Raw genomic sequence first — 13,944 nt, forward strand, 5'->3', positions numbered from 1 at the left:
ATTTAGTAAATTGAGTTTTACGAACCTAATGAAGTTGAGTTAAATGTACTATAGTACATTAATTTGACCTAAACCAACTAAATTATGTTGGCTTAATAAAACTGACTTAATCTGAATGAAAGACATTAAATAGCTTAAAAACTTTCAACAATTCAATTAAGTAAGGGTAATTCATTTTCGGATTACTTACTGCAGTTGCCTCAACATCCAAAAAATTACAGCGTTACTAACTTGTTAAAAATGTCAAGTTATTGACAATCCTTTTTTTTTTTTTTTTTTTGCACTAAAATTGTTCACAATTAAGCTGTTGCAGAATGTTTGTCATCTGAATGTATTGTTTGGAATTTGAATACAATTAATTAGCCTCCTAATAATGTACTGTATATTTCAGTTAATAGAGATGCATTGTTTTATTTTAAAAGTTTTGTCCAGTATGTTTTTTTGTGTGTTTAACAAATTTTAACTAATGTGTGAAATGACCTTTAGTACACTGTGCCTCCAAAATACAGTATACATTCATGATTGTTTTGCAAATTCCCCTAAAAGTGAGAAATTAGTGCATCGGAAATGATAAAAACAAACAATGGCACAAAAGATTTAAAAGTTTCAGAAAAACCCAGAACATGCACTTATTTAATACAACAAAGTTGTTTATTCTCACCCTCTATGTAGAGTCCATGGATGTATGCTCCCTCTTGTGGAGGATGTCCATAATCATCCTTAGTTTTCTTTGTGACATCCACGGACAGAGTCATCCTATCTAAAGGCCAATTATTCTTATGGGCTATTCTCTGCATTATTGCTGCAAAACAAAATTTACAATAGTTAACTGAATAGGACATCACAATTTCATGGTTTAATTTACTTAGTTTGAAAAATACATCAATCCATGACATCATAAAGTGCATAGGGATTTAGTGCATGTGTGTGTTTATGTGTTTGTCTCACCAGTGAGAAATGATTGAGGGCTAAAGAGTCCAGAGATCCAAATCACAGCAGGAATCACAAAATCTTGAATCCAAGTGTCCAACTCACGACACTAGGCCAGAACATTACTAAATCTGCAGGATATAATCATACAGTCTACATCACTCAAATCTGCAGTGATACAACTGACACATTTTGGATTTTGTCTGATGTACTGTACCATAGGTCAAGTGTTTTGGTTGAAGGGAATGCCAGCCTGCTCCAGCTCTCTGGAACACTGTCATAGAACAGAGCTGTTTGGAGCATCTCCATGTCAGAAGAAAGACACAGTTCACCCTGTACAACACATATTTGAGAAATCTTTGTTTGGGTCTTCCTTGAGGAATATTCATTTAAACAATCCTCTATTAAAATTAATTAGCTAAGCCTTTACAATAGCAAGATTCATAAAATTCACATCATGAGTTTTGGTGGCCTCTTTTTGCTTTTTCACAATTAATTAGATGAGTGCAAAATTCAGCATGCAGGTCAAAATTCAAATGTTCCAGCATAATTTATGGAGCAGAAAGTCATGAAATTAATGATTTAAATGGACCCCAAGACTGTTCCGTCCCTACTCCTAATGATGTTTATTATTCTGTGTGGCTTAGTCTCCTACCTTCAGTCCCAGGCCCACCTCTTTTAATGATCTGTGTATCTCTGCCAGCAGCACATTCATTCGCTCACACTCCTGCAGATGCACTAGGATGTAGGGGCTCCTCTCTGCTGTCTTACTCATGAGCTCTGCCAGATTATGTTCCTCAGGCAACTTCCCCAGCATGTCTTCCAGAACACTCTTCACCTGATCACGGAGAAGAAAATCATCAATAGTTTCAATAGTAATTCTATGTTACTCTTAAACGCAAAGATTCAACTTAGAAACAAAAAGGGTTGTATAGCCTGATCCCGTATAAAGTTGGCTCCAAACAACTCGATTTTGGCCGAGGGGTGTCACACATGCAGACATTTTTGCTGAGATCTCACTTTCTTCAGTCTGAGGTGTGACACACTTGCCGATTAAGAATGGTGTTGTGACAGACATACCGACTCTACGCAACCCTCTCTCTCATCCCCTTTCACGTGAAGCTCACCGAAATAACAACACGAGTACCGTGTGAGAATAAACAATTGTAATGGAGTGAGTTAGGATGCGATTCATGGAGTAACTTTAGCTTGTAAAAAAGTGTGTGGTTGCATATTTATCCCATCGAGGCTTGCTGTAGAACGCATGTGGCCATCCAGTATGCAGCTTTCAGTGAGTACAGAAATTACATTCAATAAAAACAGACTGTTGTTTCTCCACTTTCTGATTTCATTAGCCGTTAAGTGTAGGAGAAAAACACAGGAAAAATGCTTGGTGACAGAATCACTATTGATTACAATTAACGTTTGTGATGATATGCAGCTGAGTGCAATGAAAATGTTCAGATCAGCTTGACATCTTGCCAGTTCTTCAGTAAAAGAAGGTCACCGCCTTGGTGACAGAACGATTTATTTCAAGGAAGCCTAACGTGCTTTTTCAGTTTTTGAAACCATTAACTCAGCAGTCCCGACGTTGAAGGGATTAACAACCTTCCATTGGCAGACGATAGTGCATGCTCCATTTCTCACCTACTGGCTGCCGATTATGTAAATGAAGCTCACACCTGAAAATCACTGACAAAAATCAGCAAGAGTGGTGCTGGCTTAAGAGAACCTTTTTTTAATGTTAACAAATAACTTTTTAATTTCTAGTTCTTCAGAAGAGAAAACCATCCATATACTAATGCTTTAATGAATTCATAAATCAATATGCTGATCTACTGTACCATCAAGACTTTTTTAATCACCAAAAACCATATCCAGTGAAAAAATGGCTCTTGATAAGAGAAGTTCAGAGAATGCAAAGAGCCACTGAACCTTTATTTTTAAGAGTCAAGGATGTTGCCTGAAATGTTTTTGTTAGGACAGTCACACACTTATTTCAGAAAAGTGTGCAACACTGCAAATTTTGTTGGAAATATCTAAAAACAAGACTTAATAGCTTATGAAATTTTTCCTTGTCATGAAAATATATACATACTCTAGCTTTACCTTCTCCTCTGCACACTGTGAGGCTCTCCCTCCAGTAGATGAGTCTCTGGGTTCCAGCAGGGTTGTGAAGGAGGCATCAGATGTGGCTGCCATGAACTCAATCTCAGCATTACGGTGCATGCTATAAAGACTAGGGCTCTCCACAGGTAATATCTCATCTACATAGCTGTGATATCCAGTGTAGGCCAAATCTGGAGGAGCTGGAAAGCTGGGACACAGGAACAGCTGGCCTTCAAACCTGACAGAACAGAGTTCACCAAAACATGAATCATGTCATCATTTACTCCCCTCATGTCATTCTAAACCTATGCTATTTTTTTCCATGGAGAAAAAAAAATAATAATAATTATTATTATTATTAAGAATCTTAGGCATCTGGCAGCTCTTTTCCATTTAAGGGCGGTTCATAGTGTCCATGCCTGTTGAGCTCCATTAAGGAAAAAAATTAATTAATTAATTAAATGTAGTCCATGTTTGACCTAATTGGTTCTCGCATGTGTTAAAACCGCAAAACACAGTGAGCCAGTTTGAATAAGGTGAATGGGAAGTGAGATTTGAAAGGTGCAGTGAAAGGGAAGATTTCTGACTGCGGTTCCTCACACAAAATTATAAGATGCTTTAGACTTGGTGTATAGTACATGAGTAATATGGACTCATTTATGTGTCCTTTTTGGAACTTGGCAACCATGATCACTAGGAATTTTCATTGTATGAAAGAGAGATGTGTAAACATTCATATTTGGTGGTGAGGTCTGATGGTTAAAGGTCTTGGCTGGTAACCAAACTCCTTAAGGGAGGATTCATGAGCTATCATCATAGTGCCCTTGATCAAGGCACTTAACCTCAGGTTACTCCAGGGGAATTGTCTCTGTAATAGGCGCAAGTTAAACAACAGGACATTAGGCAAATAGCATGCAGTTTGGAGACCATTTCTGCACAAACTTTTGTCCTGATCAACATTGTAACATTTCACCATGCTCACCCACTGCTAAAACGGCAGCTCCCCTTAGAGTTGTGATCACTAACAGATGAAGGTGTGCGGGGTAATCGATAGAAGGGCTCGTGCTGGGCACTGGGAGAGTAATGCAGCTCAGTGGAGAGGCTAAAGATAAACTGTGATTGATGGCTGCTCATCCAGTGGCCTAATGAGACTAAGCGAGGAAACAGTGGGCTGAATGCCTGACCACTGCAGAAAAATTGCCTTAATCACCCTGCACTTCAGTAAAATCATGCTTAAAGGGATAGTTCACCGAAAAATTATGTTGTTTAATCACCCTTATGTTGTTCCAAATCTGTACAACCTTCTTTCCTCCAAGCAGCGTAAACATTCTTTAAAATTTGTCCTTTTTTTGGGGGGGGTGGACGAAAGTCAGTCATACAGATTTGGTACAACATAAAGATAAGTAAATAATGACCAAATTTTCTTTTTGGTTGAACTACACCTTTAAAAGGTATCATAAAATGGGAGCATGCAAGACAAACAACATGCAAAGTAATAATTTAACACTGAAGTCTTAAGTGTATCGTGGGATTTTATTACCCAAAGCAAAATTTGTTTATGAGTCTATGCTTACAGTATATAATATTTGTTTTGAGACAAAAAAAGAAGTGTGTAAATGTAATACATATCTTCACCACTAGATAGCCCCATACAGCTATTTAAATGTAGCCAACAATTCTGATCTCTGTGTTCAAAGGCACAGTAGTTGAAGTCTACAATCAAACATTTGTAGTCTAATTCTGACATGTTGCCCTTCAGAGCATCATTGAAGCACTTTAGAACTATAAGTTAAAACTCTAGATTAATCTTAAATTATGTATTTGCAAATCTACATTCACTAGAGAAATCTGCTGTGAGCTACACCTCATGGTACCAACACAAAGGGGCACAAAATAGCATCACATCTTCCCAACACCAAAACGTTTTCTGTTGTTCCAGTGTCTTACCTACATTATATAAATGTACCAACTCACTGCAAAAAAATAAAATAAAAATAATAATTATATATATATATATATACAGGTGCATCTCAATAAATTAGAATGTCGTGGAAAAGTTCATTTATTTCAGTAATTCAACTCAAATTGTGAAACTCATGTATTAAATAAATTCAATGCACACAGACTGAAGTAGTTTAAGTCTTTGGTTCTTTTAATTGTGATGATTTTGGCTCACATTTAACAAAAACCCACCAATTCACTATCTCAAAAAATTAGAATATGGTGACATGCCAATCAGCTAATCAACTCAAAACACCTGCAAAGGTTTCCTGAGCCTTCAAAATGGTCTCTCAGTTTGGTTCACTAGGCTACACAATCATGGGGAAGACTGCTGATCTGACAGATCAATAATTGACACCCTTCACAAGGAGGGTAAGCCACAAACATTCATTGCCAAAGAAGCTGGCTGTTCACAGAGTGCTGTATCCAAGCATGTTAACAGAAAGTTGAGTGGAAGGAAAAAGTGTGGAAGAAAAAGATGCACAACAAACCGAGAGAACTGCAGCCTTATGAGGATTGTCAAGCAAAATCGATTCAAGAATTTGGGTGAACTTCACAAGGAATGGACTGAGGCTGGGGTCAAGGCATCAAGAGCCACCACACACAGACGTGTCAAAGAATTTGGCTACAGTTGTCGTATTCCTCTTGTTAAGCCACTCCTGAACCACAGACAACGTCAGAGGCGTCTTACCTGGGCTAAGGAGAAGAAGAACTGGACTGTTGCCCAGTGTTCCAAAGTCCTCTTTTCAGATGAGAGCAAGTTTTGTATTTCATTTGGAAACCAAGGTCCTAGAGTCTGGAGGAAGGGTGGAGAAGCTCATAGCCCAAGTTGCTTGAAGTCCAGTGTTAAGTTTCCACAGTCTGTGATGATTTGAGGTGCAATGTCATCTGCTGGTGTTGGTCCATTGTGTTTTTTGAAAACCAAAGTCACTGCACCCGTTTACCAAGAAATTTTGGAGCACTTCATGCTTCCTTCTGCTGACCAGCTTTTTAAAGATGCTGATTTCATTTTCCAGCAGGATTCAGCACCTGCCCACACTGCCAAAAGCACCAAAAGTTGGTTAAATGACCATGGTGTTGGTGTGCTTGACTGGCCAGCAAACTCACCAGACCAGAACCCCATAGAGAATCTATGGGGTACTGTCAAGAGGAAAATGAGAAACAAGAGACCAAAAAATGCAGATGAGCTGAAGGCCACTGTCAAAGAAACCTGGGCTTCCATACCACCTCAGCAGTGCCACAAACTGATCACCTCCATGCCATGCCGAATTGAGGCAGTAATTAAAGCAAAAAGGACCCCCTACCAAGTATTGAGTACATATACAGTAAATGAACATACTTTCCAGAAGGCCAACAATTCACTAAAAATGTTTTTTTTATTGGTCTTTTGAGATAGTGAATTGGTGGGTTTTTGTTAAATGTGAGCCAAAATCATCACAGTTAAAAGAACCAAAGACTTAAACTACTTCAGTCTGTGTGCATTGAATTTATTTAATACACGAGTTTCACAATTTGAGTTGAATTACTGAAATAAATGAACTTTTCCACGACATTCTAATTTATTGAGATGCACCTGTATATATATATATATACACATACACACACACACACACACATACACTACCGGTGTTTGAAATGTTTCTCATGATCTTAAAAACCTTTTGATCTGAAGGTGTATGCTTAAATGTTTGAAATGAGTTTTGTAGACAAAAATAGAATTGTGCCACCATATTAATTTATTTCATTGCAAAACTAAAATGTAATTAAAAAAAAAAAAAGTTTTTGAAATTGATGACTTTGACCAAATAATAAAGAAAAGCAGCCAATAAGTGCCCAACATAGATGGGAACTCCTTCAATACTATTTAAAAAGTATCCCAGGGTGATACCTCAAGAAGTTGGTTGAGAAAATGTCAAGAGTACATGTCTGCAAGTTCTAGGCAAAGGGTGACTACTTTGAAGATGCTAAAATATAACACAGTTTTGATTTATTTTGGATTTTGTTTAGTCACAACATAATTCCCATAGTTCCATTTACGTTATTCCATAGTTCTGATGACTTTACTATTATTCTAAAATGTAAAAAAAAAAATAAAAAAAAAATATATATATATAAATAATAAAGAATGAGGAAGTGTTTCAAAACTTTTGACCAGTAGTGTGTAATGTAATGTAATATATATATATATATATATATATATATATATACACACACAGTTGTGCTCAAAAGTTTGCATACCCTGGCAGAAATTCTGAAATTTGGGCATTGATTTTGAAAATAGGACTGATCATGCAAAAACAAAAATGTGTTTAAAGATTTCAGCCACAACTGCCAGAAGAATTGTTCAGGATACAAAGAAAAACCCACAGGTAACCTCAGGAGAAATACAGGCTGCTCTGGAAAAAGACAGTGTGGTTGTTTCAAGGAGCACAATATGACGATACTTGTGGGTTTTTCTTTGTATCCTGAACAATTCTTCTGGCAGTTTTGGCTGAAATCTTTCTTGGTCTACCTGACCTTGGCTTGGTATCAAGAGATCCCCAAATTTTCCACTTCTTAATAAGTGATTGAGCAGTACTGACAGGCATTTTCAAGGCTTTGGATATCTTTTTATATCCTTTTCCATCTTTATAAAGTTCCATTACCTTGTTACACAGGTCTTTTGACAGTTCTTTTCTGCTCCCCATGGCTCAGTATCTAGCCTGCTCAGTGCATCAATGTGAGAGCTAACAAACTCATTGACTATTTATACACAGACACTAATTGCAATTTAAAAAGCCACAGGTGTGGGAAATTAACCTTTAATTGCCATTTAAACCTGTGTGTGTCACCTTGTGTGTCTGTAACAAGGCCAAACATTCAAGGGTATGTAAACTTTTGATCAGGGCCATTTGGGAGATTTCTGTTACCATTATGATTTAAAAAAACAACAACTATGTGATTATAAATGGCTTCATATGATCACTATCCTTTTTTGCATGATCAGTCCTATTTTCTTTTTTTATGATTAACATTTTTATTTATTAAACACAGGAAAACAAAACATAATTATAAATACACAAAATCAACTTTAACACCCACTACCACCCCTCCTCCTCCCCAACCCCAACCCCACCCCAAACCTCAACAAACATCTCTGTGGTCTTAGATGAACACATATAGAAGAATACAAAAACAAAAACCAAACAACTAAAAGAGGAAAAAAGAGAATAATAATAATAATAATAATAATAATAATAATAATAATACAAATACATATATATATAAATATAAAAATCACACACACTGACAATTACCCCTCTCTCTCCACTATTCCACCCGAGAACCCTCCAAGAATGCTAAATATCCACCTCATTTTCCCACAAACAGATCCGGATTCCCCAGTCTTCTATAAGACCCCTCCTCTAAGGCCGCCACTCTCCCCATCTCCGAGCACCATTCCTGAAATGGGGGTGCTCCAACCGACTTCCAACCCCTCAAATTCACCCGCCTGGCGACCATAACACAGGTCAGGACCCAATCCTCCACATGTTTATTCTCCACATTAATTTCTGCCCCATCTCTCAAAATACAGAGTCTGGGAAAAAATGAAACCCGAGTGCCCAAACCTCACATAAAAATTTCTGAACTCTCAACCAAAACCCCTGGATCTCAATGTACCTCCAAAAAACATGGGTTATATCTCCATCCTCCGATTGGCATCGCCAGCAGGTAGGTGTGTCTTTAAGACCAAGCCTATACAGTCTAGAGGGGGTCCAATAGAATCTATGTAAAATCTTGAACTGAATAAGGCGAACTCTTGCATCTCTAGATACAGACTTGACATTTTTCAGAATCTTAGTCCACACTCCATCCTCCAATACCAAATCCAAATTTTTCTCCCATAATCTCTTAATAGAAGTTAAGGCTCTGTCCCCCATACTCTGAATTAACAGGTAGTAGTACACTGATGCCTCATGACCTTTTCCAAAAGCCGCAATCACCTCACCCAAAGCATCTGCCTCCATAGGGTGGTGTGTGCTACTCCCAAAAATAGTACAACGTAGGTGGCGCAATTGTAAATATCTATAAAACTGAGGTCTGGGGATCCCAAAATGTTGGACCAAGTTTTCAAACGATCTCAACACTCCACTTTCATATAGGTCACCGAGTGTAGCAAACCCCTCACAATCCACTCTGGCCAGCAGAAAGGGGACTTGCCAACACGTAATCTTGGGTTCTGAAATATACTCGAGGCAACATTTAAATAAGTGTCCAATTTAAACAATCTGGACACTTTAGTCCATACCGAGTGTAAATGCGAAATAACAGGGTGTAATGTAACTTTTCCGATTAGTTTGATAGAGATGCTTTGTAATGGCGAAATAGGGGCAAGAACTGCCTGTTTAATAACAAACCAGGGAGGGGCTCTCTCAGGTGGAAGTGACCAATGAGCCAAATGTCTGAGACTGAATGCATAGTAATAAAACAAAATCTTGGGTAGGCCTAGCCCACCTTTGTCTATTGGCCTATGTAACTTATTAAGATGCAATCTGGGACGTTTACCATTCCAAATGAAGGACTTCGCTATGCTATCAAATTGCTTGAAATAAGAGAGGGGGACATCTACAGGGAGAGATTGTAGCAGGTAGTTAAATTTTGGAATACAATTCATTTTGATAACATTAACCTTCCCAATCATAGATAAATGTAATGAAGCCCACCTAACCACACACTCGAAAATCTTTTTATTAAAGGGTCAAAATTAACACTGACTATATCAGACAATTTTGCTGGGAATAAAACCCCCAAATATTTAATGCCGTATTTGGGCCATTGGAAGGCGCCCGGCTGAAAAGCCGTTACTGGACAGTACGCTGTCAAAGCCAAAGCTTCGGATTTAGACCAATTGACTTTGTATCCTGAGAACTTGGAAAAGGAATTAATAATTCTGTGGAGGTAAGGCATAGATCTAGTAGGTTCAGAGACAAATAATAAAATATAATCTGCATAAAGCAGAAGCTTATGCACCACACCTCCTGCAATCACCCCTGGAAAATCATCCTCCTTTCTTATCGCGGCTGCTAATGGTTCCAGGGCAAGACAGACCAATAAAGGGGAAAGAGGGCAGCCCTGCCGGCTGCCCCTATCCAGAGTAAAATAATCTGAAATTAATCCATTTGTTTGTACAGATGAAATGAGGGATCTGGATATAAAAAAAAAAAATCTATTCTGGAATAAATCTTATGGACTAATGAAAAAAAATGTATAGTCCCTCCCAGATGGGTTCAAAAGTCTCTAAATATCCGTAAGACCAAGATTTTTACACATCCTGTGAAGCGTAAATGTTGCTCTAGGGGGTTTACACACTTTTGCTTCACTGTGATCAAGGACGGAGTCCATCAGAAGACTCCTCCCAATATTATATCATGAGGGGTGCCAGCGGCTTGCAGCATCCCTTCAAGATCTATAAAAAAGCCCTGATCATCAGCGTTAGGTGTGTAAATATTAGCCAAAATCAACCTTTGCCCTTGAATTTCAGCTAAAACAATAATGACTCTCCCTAATTTATCTTTAGTCTGTTTGAGACATTTGAATTGTAAATGTTTATTTACCATTATAATGACTCCCTTGCTCTTACTTGAGCCAGCACTAAAGAAAACATGTCCATGTCTTCCCAAATTTTTCAGCTTCCTGTGGGAAGAGATGTGTTTCTTGAAGAAACACTATATCATATTTCTTACGTTTAAGAAACGTTCCTTCTTATTATGGGGTGCCCCAACCCATTTACATTCCATGTGGAGAGAGATAGTACACTCATATTAACAACTGACATACTGATATAATAAAAAAAATAAACTGTGTGTTAAAAACAAAATTATACAGACCACATTCCCCATTGGTGAAACAATCAAACCCCGAACATCCCCCCGAACAAAACAAACAGAAAATAGAAAATGTGCACATTAACCCAGCGCACGAAAGCGCCAACAGGCGACAATCCCTCTAAGCTCAAAAGGTCCATGAACGCCCACGAGTCCCCACGACAACTTTGCCATCGGATTGCTCAATTTTGCCTCACAAATTTGTGAGGCAAAATTACATAACAGAAAATACTTAGTAAAATAAACCCCAGCAAATAGGAAGAATGAACACAAAGAATGTGTAGATTCATTCACAGAACTGTCTCAAAGATGTGATCTTCCACAAAACAAATTCCAGCTGATATAAAACCATTCAGATTCCTCAGACAGACAAACAAATGATCAGTGATCAGTGAGCCAGCTGTTATGAGTTCAACGGATCACGTATTCATTCAATGTCCCGTAAAAAAACTCAAAACAAACTACAGCCAGCGGGAGGAATAAGCACAAAGAAAGAACAGATTAATCCACAGCTGTTCCAAAGGAGTGTTATTCAATAGAACAAGCTCCAGCCGCTAGGCGGAGCCAACACAAAAAGAAACAAAATCGGCATCCCGGTTCCCCTGGTGATCGGGTCAATTCACTCGGAGGCCGCACAAAACTACATACCATGACTTACACAATCCGTCAACTTTATAAAAGACGTCCTTTGTGTGAGCATGTAGATATTTTGCGGTCATCTGTAGTGTCTATCCTCAATCTGTCTGGGAACTTCAATGCAAAATTAATTCACAAAACAAGCTCCAGCTGCACGGTGGAACCAACGCAAAAAACCAAAATGTCGCCCAGCTTCCTCATGAGTAAGTACAGTGAGTCGACCCACTCACATGAGAAATATCCACTGGTTTACTCAGACATTGATTTAATAAAAGACATTGCCTGATTTGGACATGTAAATACTTTGCAACCGTTTTTCGTTTCTATTCTCAGTTTGGCCGGAAACATTAGAGCAAACAAGATCTTTTTCTGATGTAAGAGTTTCTTGCATTCCTTGAACCGATTGCGTTTCTCTCTTGTCGAACTTGCAAAGTCCGGGAACAAGAAAATATTATGGTTCTTCCAAGAAAGCTTACCTTTGCTCCTCGCCTGGTGCAACACCAGATCTTTATCAGATGATCTCAGAAATCTGTCCAGAATTGATCGGGGCCTGTCTCCCTCAGTAGATCTCTGAGCCGGGACTCTGTGAGCTCGCTCGATTTCCAGCTTGTGGCCTGTTATGTCGAGCAGACTCGGGAAAAACTTGTCAAGGAATTTCACCATATCTCTGCCCTCCTCATGCTCAGGAATTCCAACAATTCGAACGTTATTCCTGCGGCTTCTATTCTCATGATCTTCTATCTTGTCAAGGAGATGTTCCAAATCAACTTTGGTCGCGGGCGGATTAGCGGTTAATTCCCTCTCCGAAGATTCCAGAAAATGTATTCGTTTTTCAACATCAGTCACTCTTGTGACTTGCTCAGAGAATTTTATTTCCATCGCCGTAATCGATCAACGTATTACAGCGAGATCCTCCAAGTCAGCAAGAATCTTCGTCAACATCACCGACATGTTGGACAACTGACGCTGGATTCCTTCTCCCGCCGCGCCATCCAAATCGAGTCCCCGGTCTGTAGGTCTGTCGGGGCTTTCATCCTGAACACATAAGTGTCTTTTAATGTCTCCAGAGCCCGAGAATTTTGACTTCTTTGCCATGTTTTGCATCAAAGAGCAAATGTGTAACTGGGCGTATCAAATTCACCAGGTTATAACATGAAAATGATTAAAAATTTAGCAAAGTGCGCAGAGCTCGTCACTCACACGTCTGCTCCTTGCATGGTGTCACGTGACCCCCGATCAGTCCTATTTTCAAAATCAATGCCAAAATTTCACAATTTCTGCCAGGGTATGCAAACTTTTGAGCACAACTGTGTGTGTGTATATATGTATATATATATATATATATATATGTATATATATCTGATAAAAAATTTGATGATATATATATATATATATATATCATCAAATGTTTCATGCCAAAATGGCCCGATACCTGAAAGAATCCATGGTGTCAGTCACATAGTCAGGATAGCCGTTTCCTGCCGCTGCAAAACACCCCCATAACAGGACTGACCCACGTCCATGCTTGACTGTGGGGATGTACTCCAGATGTACTGCTGACCCATGGGTCTAAAACTCATTTTCAGTTTAGTGTCATATGTCTATAAAACCTTCTTCCAGGACTCCACAGGTCTTTCCTACTTCTTTCCTATTACTTCTTGATTATTCAAGTCAACACTTCCCTTGGTGAAGTTTTGCCTTCTTCCACACCTCAAGAAGGTTGCTGTTGTACCATATTTAAAAAAAATATTATGAATGGTGCTGCCAACTTTGTCTATTGGAAATTGAAGTGCCTTTGAAATGTACTTTTAGCCATGACCTTTCTTGTGTAATGAAATAATCTCTTCTATTAGCTTTTGAGACTTTTTTTTTAATTGCATTTTTTGCATCGTAATACATTTTTGCTTACAACACTAAACTTAAATTTTAAAACTTAAATAAGTGCCATTGCAGACTGATGACTTAATTTTGTTTTAAAACAATTACTTGTGTAGCCTTACATATTTAAGAAACAGCTACATGCAATAGGGGTTGAATAATTATGACATGGCTGTATTTTTAAAAAATCCTGCTATTTAGAAATATTAGGTTATATATTCACACTATGACTTTGAAAGTGTCACTCAACTGATATAGATGTAAAGTTTAAAAAAGCTTACCTTTCACCAGAAAGGTCATCAGAAAAGCTTACCTTTGTAAATCCTTACTGTCTTATTGGGGTTGAATAATTTCAATTGCAACTGTATATATATATGTGTGTGTGTGTGTGTGTGTGTGTGTGTGTGTTTTCAGAGAATATATCTTGAATTAAGTTCATTTTTCTTTTTTTTTCTTTCTTTACTCCAATAGCAAATTATAATTTTTTCTTGTTATAAGTATTTCACTGAATTCTCACTAAGACTAT

The 13,944-nt window shown here is 38.1% G+C and overlaps 1 pseudogene; it reads right to left on the reverse strand.

Moving 5' to 3' along the window:
• The window catches only part of LOC127452675 (dynein axonemal heavy chain 11-like), a 181,541-nt pseudogene that overhangs the window by 3,678 nt on the left and 163,919 nt on the right, over positions 1–13,944 (reverse strand).

This window comes from Myxocyprinus asiaticus, chromosome 15 (assembly GCF_019703515.2).
Source record: "Myxocyprinus asiaticus isolate MX2 ecotype Aquarium Trade chromosome 15, UBuf_Myxa_2, whole genome shotgun sequence".
Classification (NCBI taxonomy): Eukaryota; Metazoa; Chordata; class Actinopteri; order Cypriniformes; family Catostomidae; genus Myxocyprinus; species Myxocyprinus asiaticus.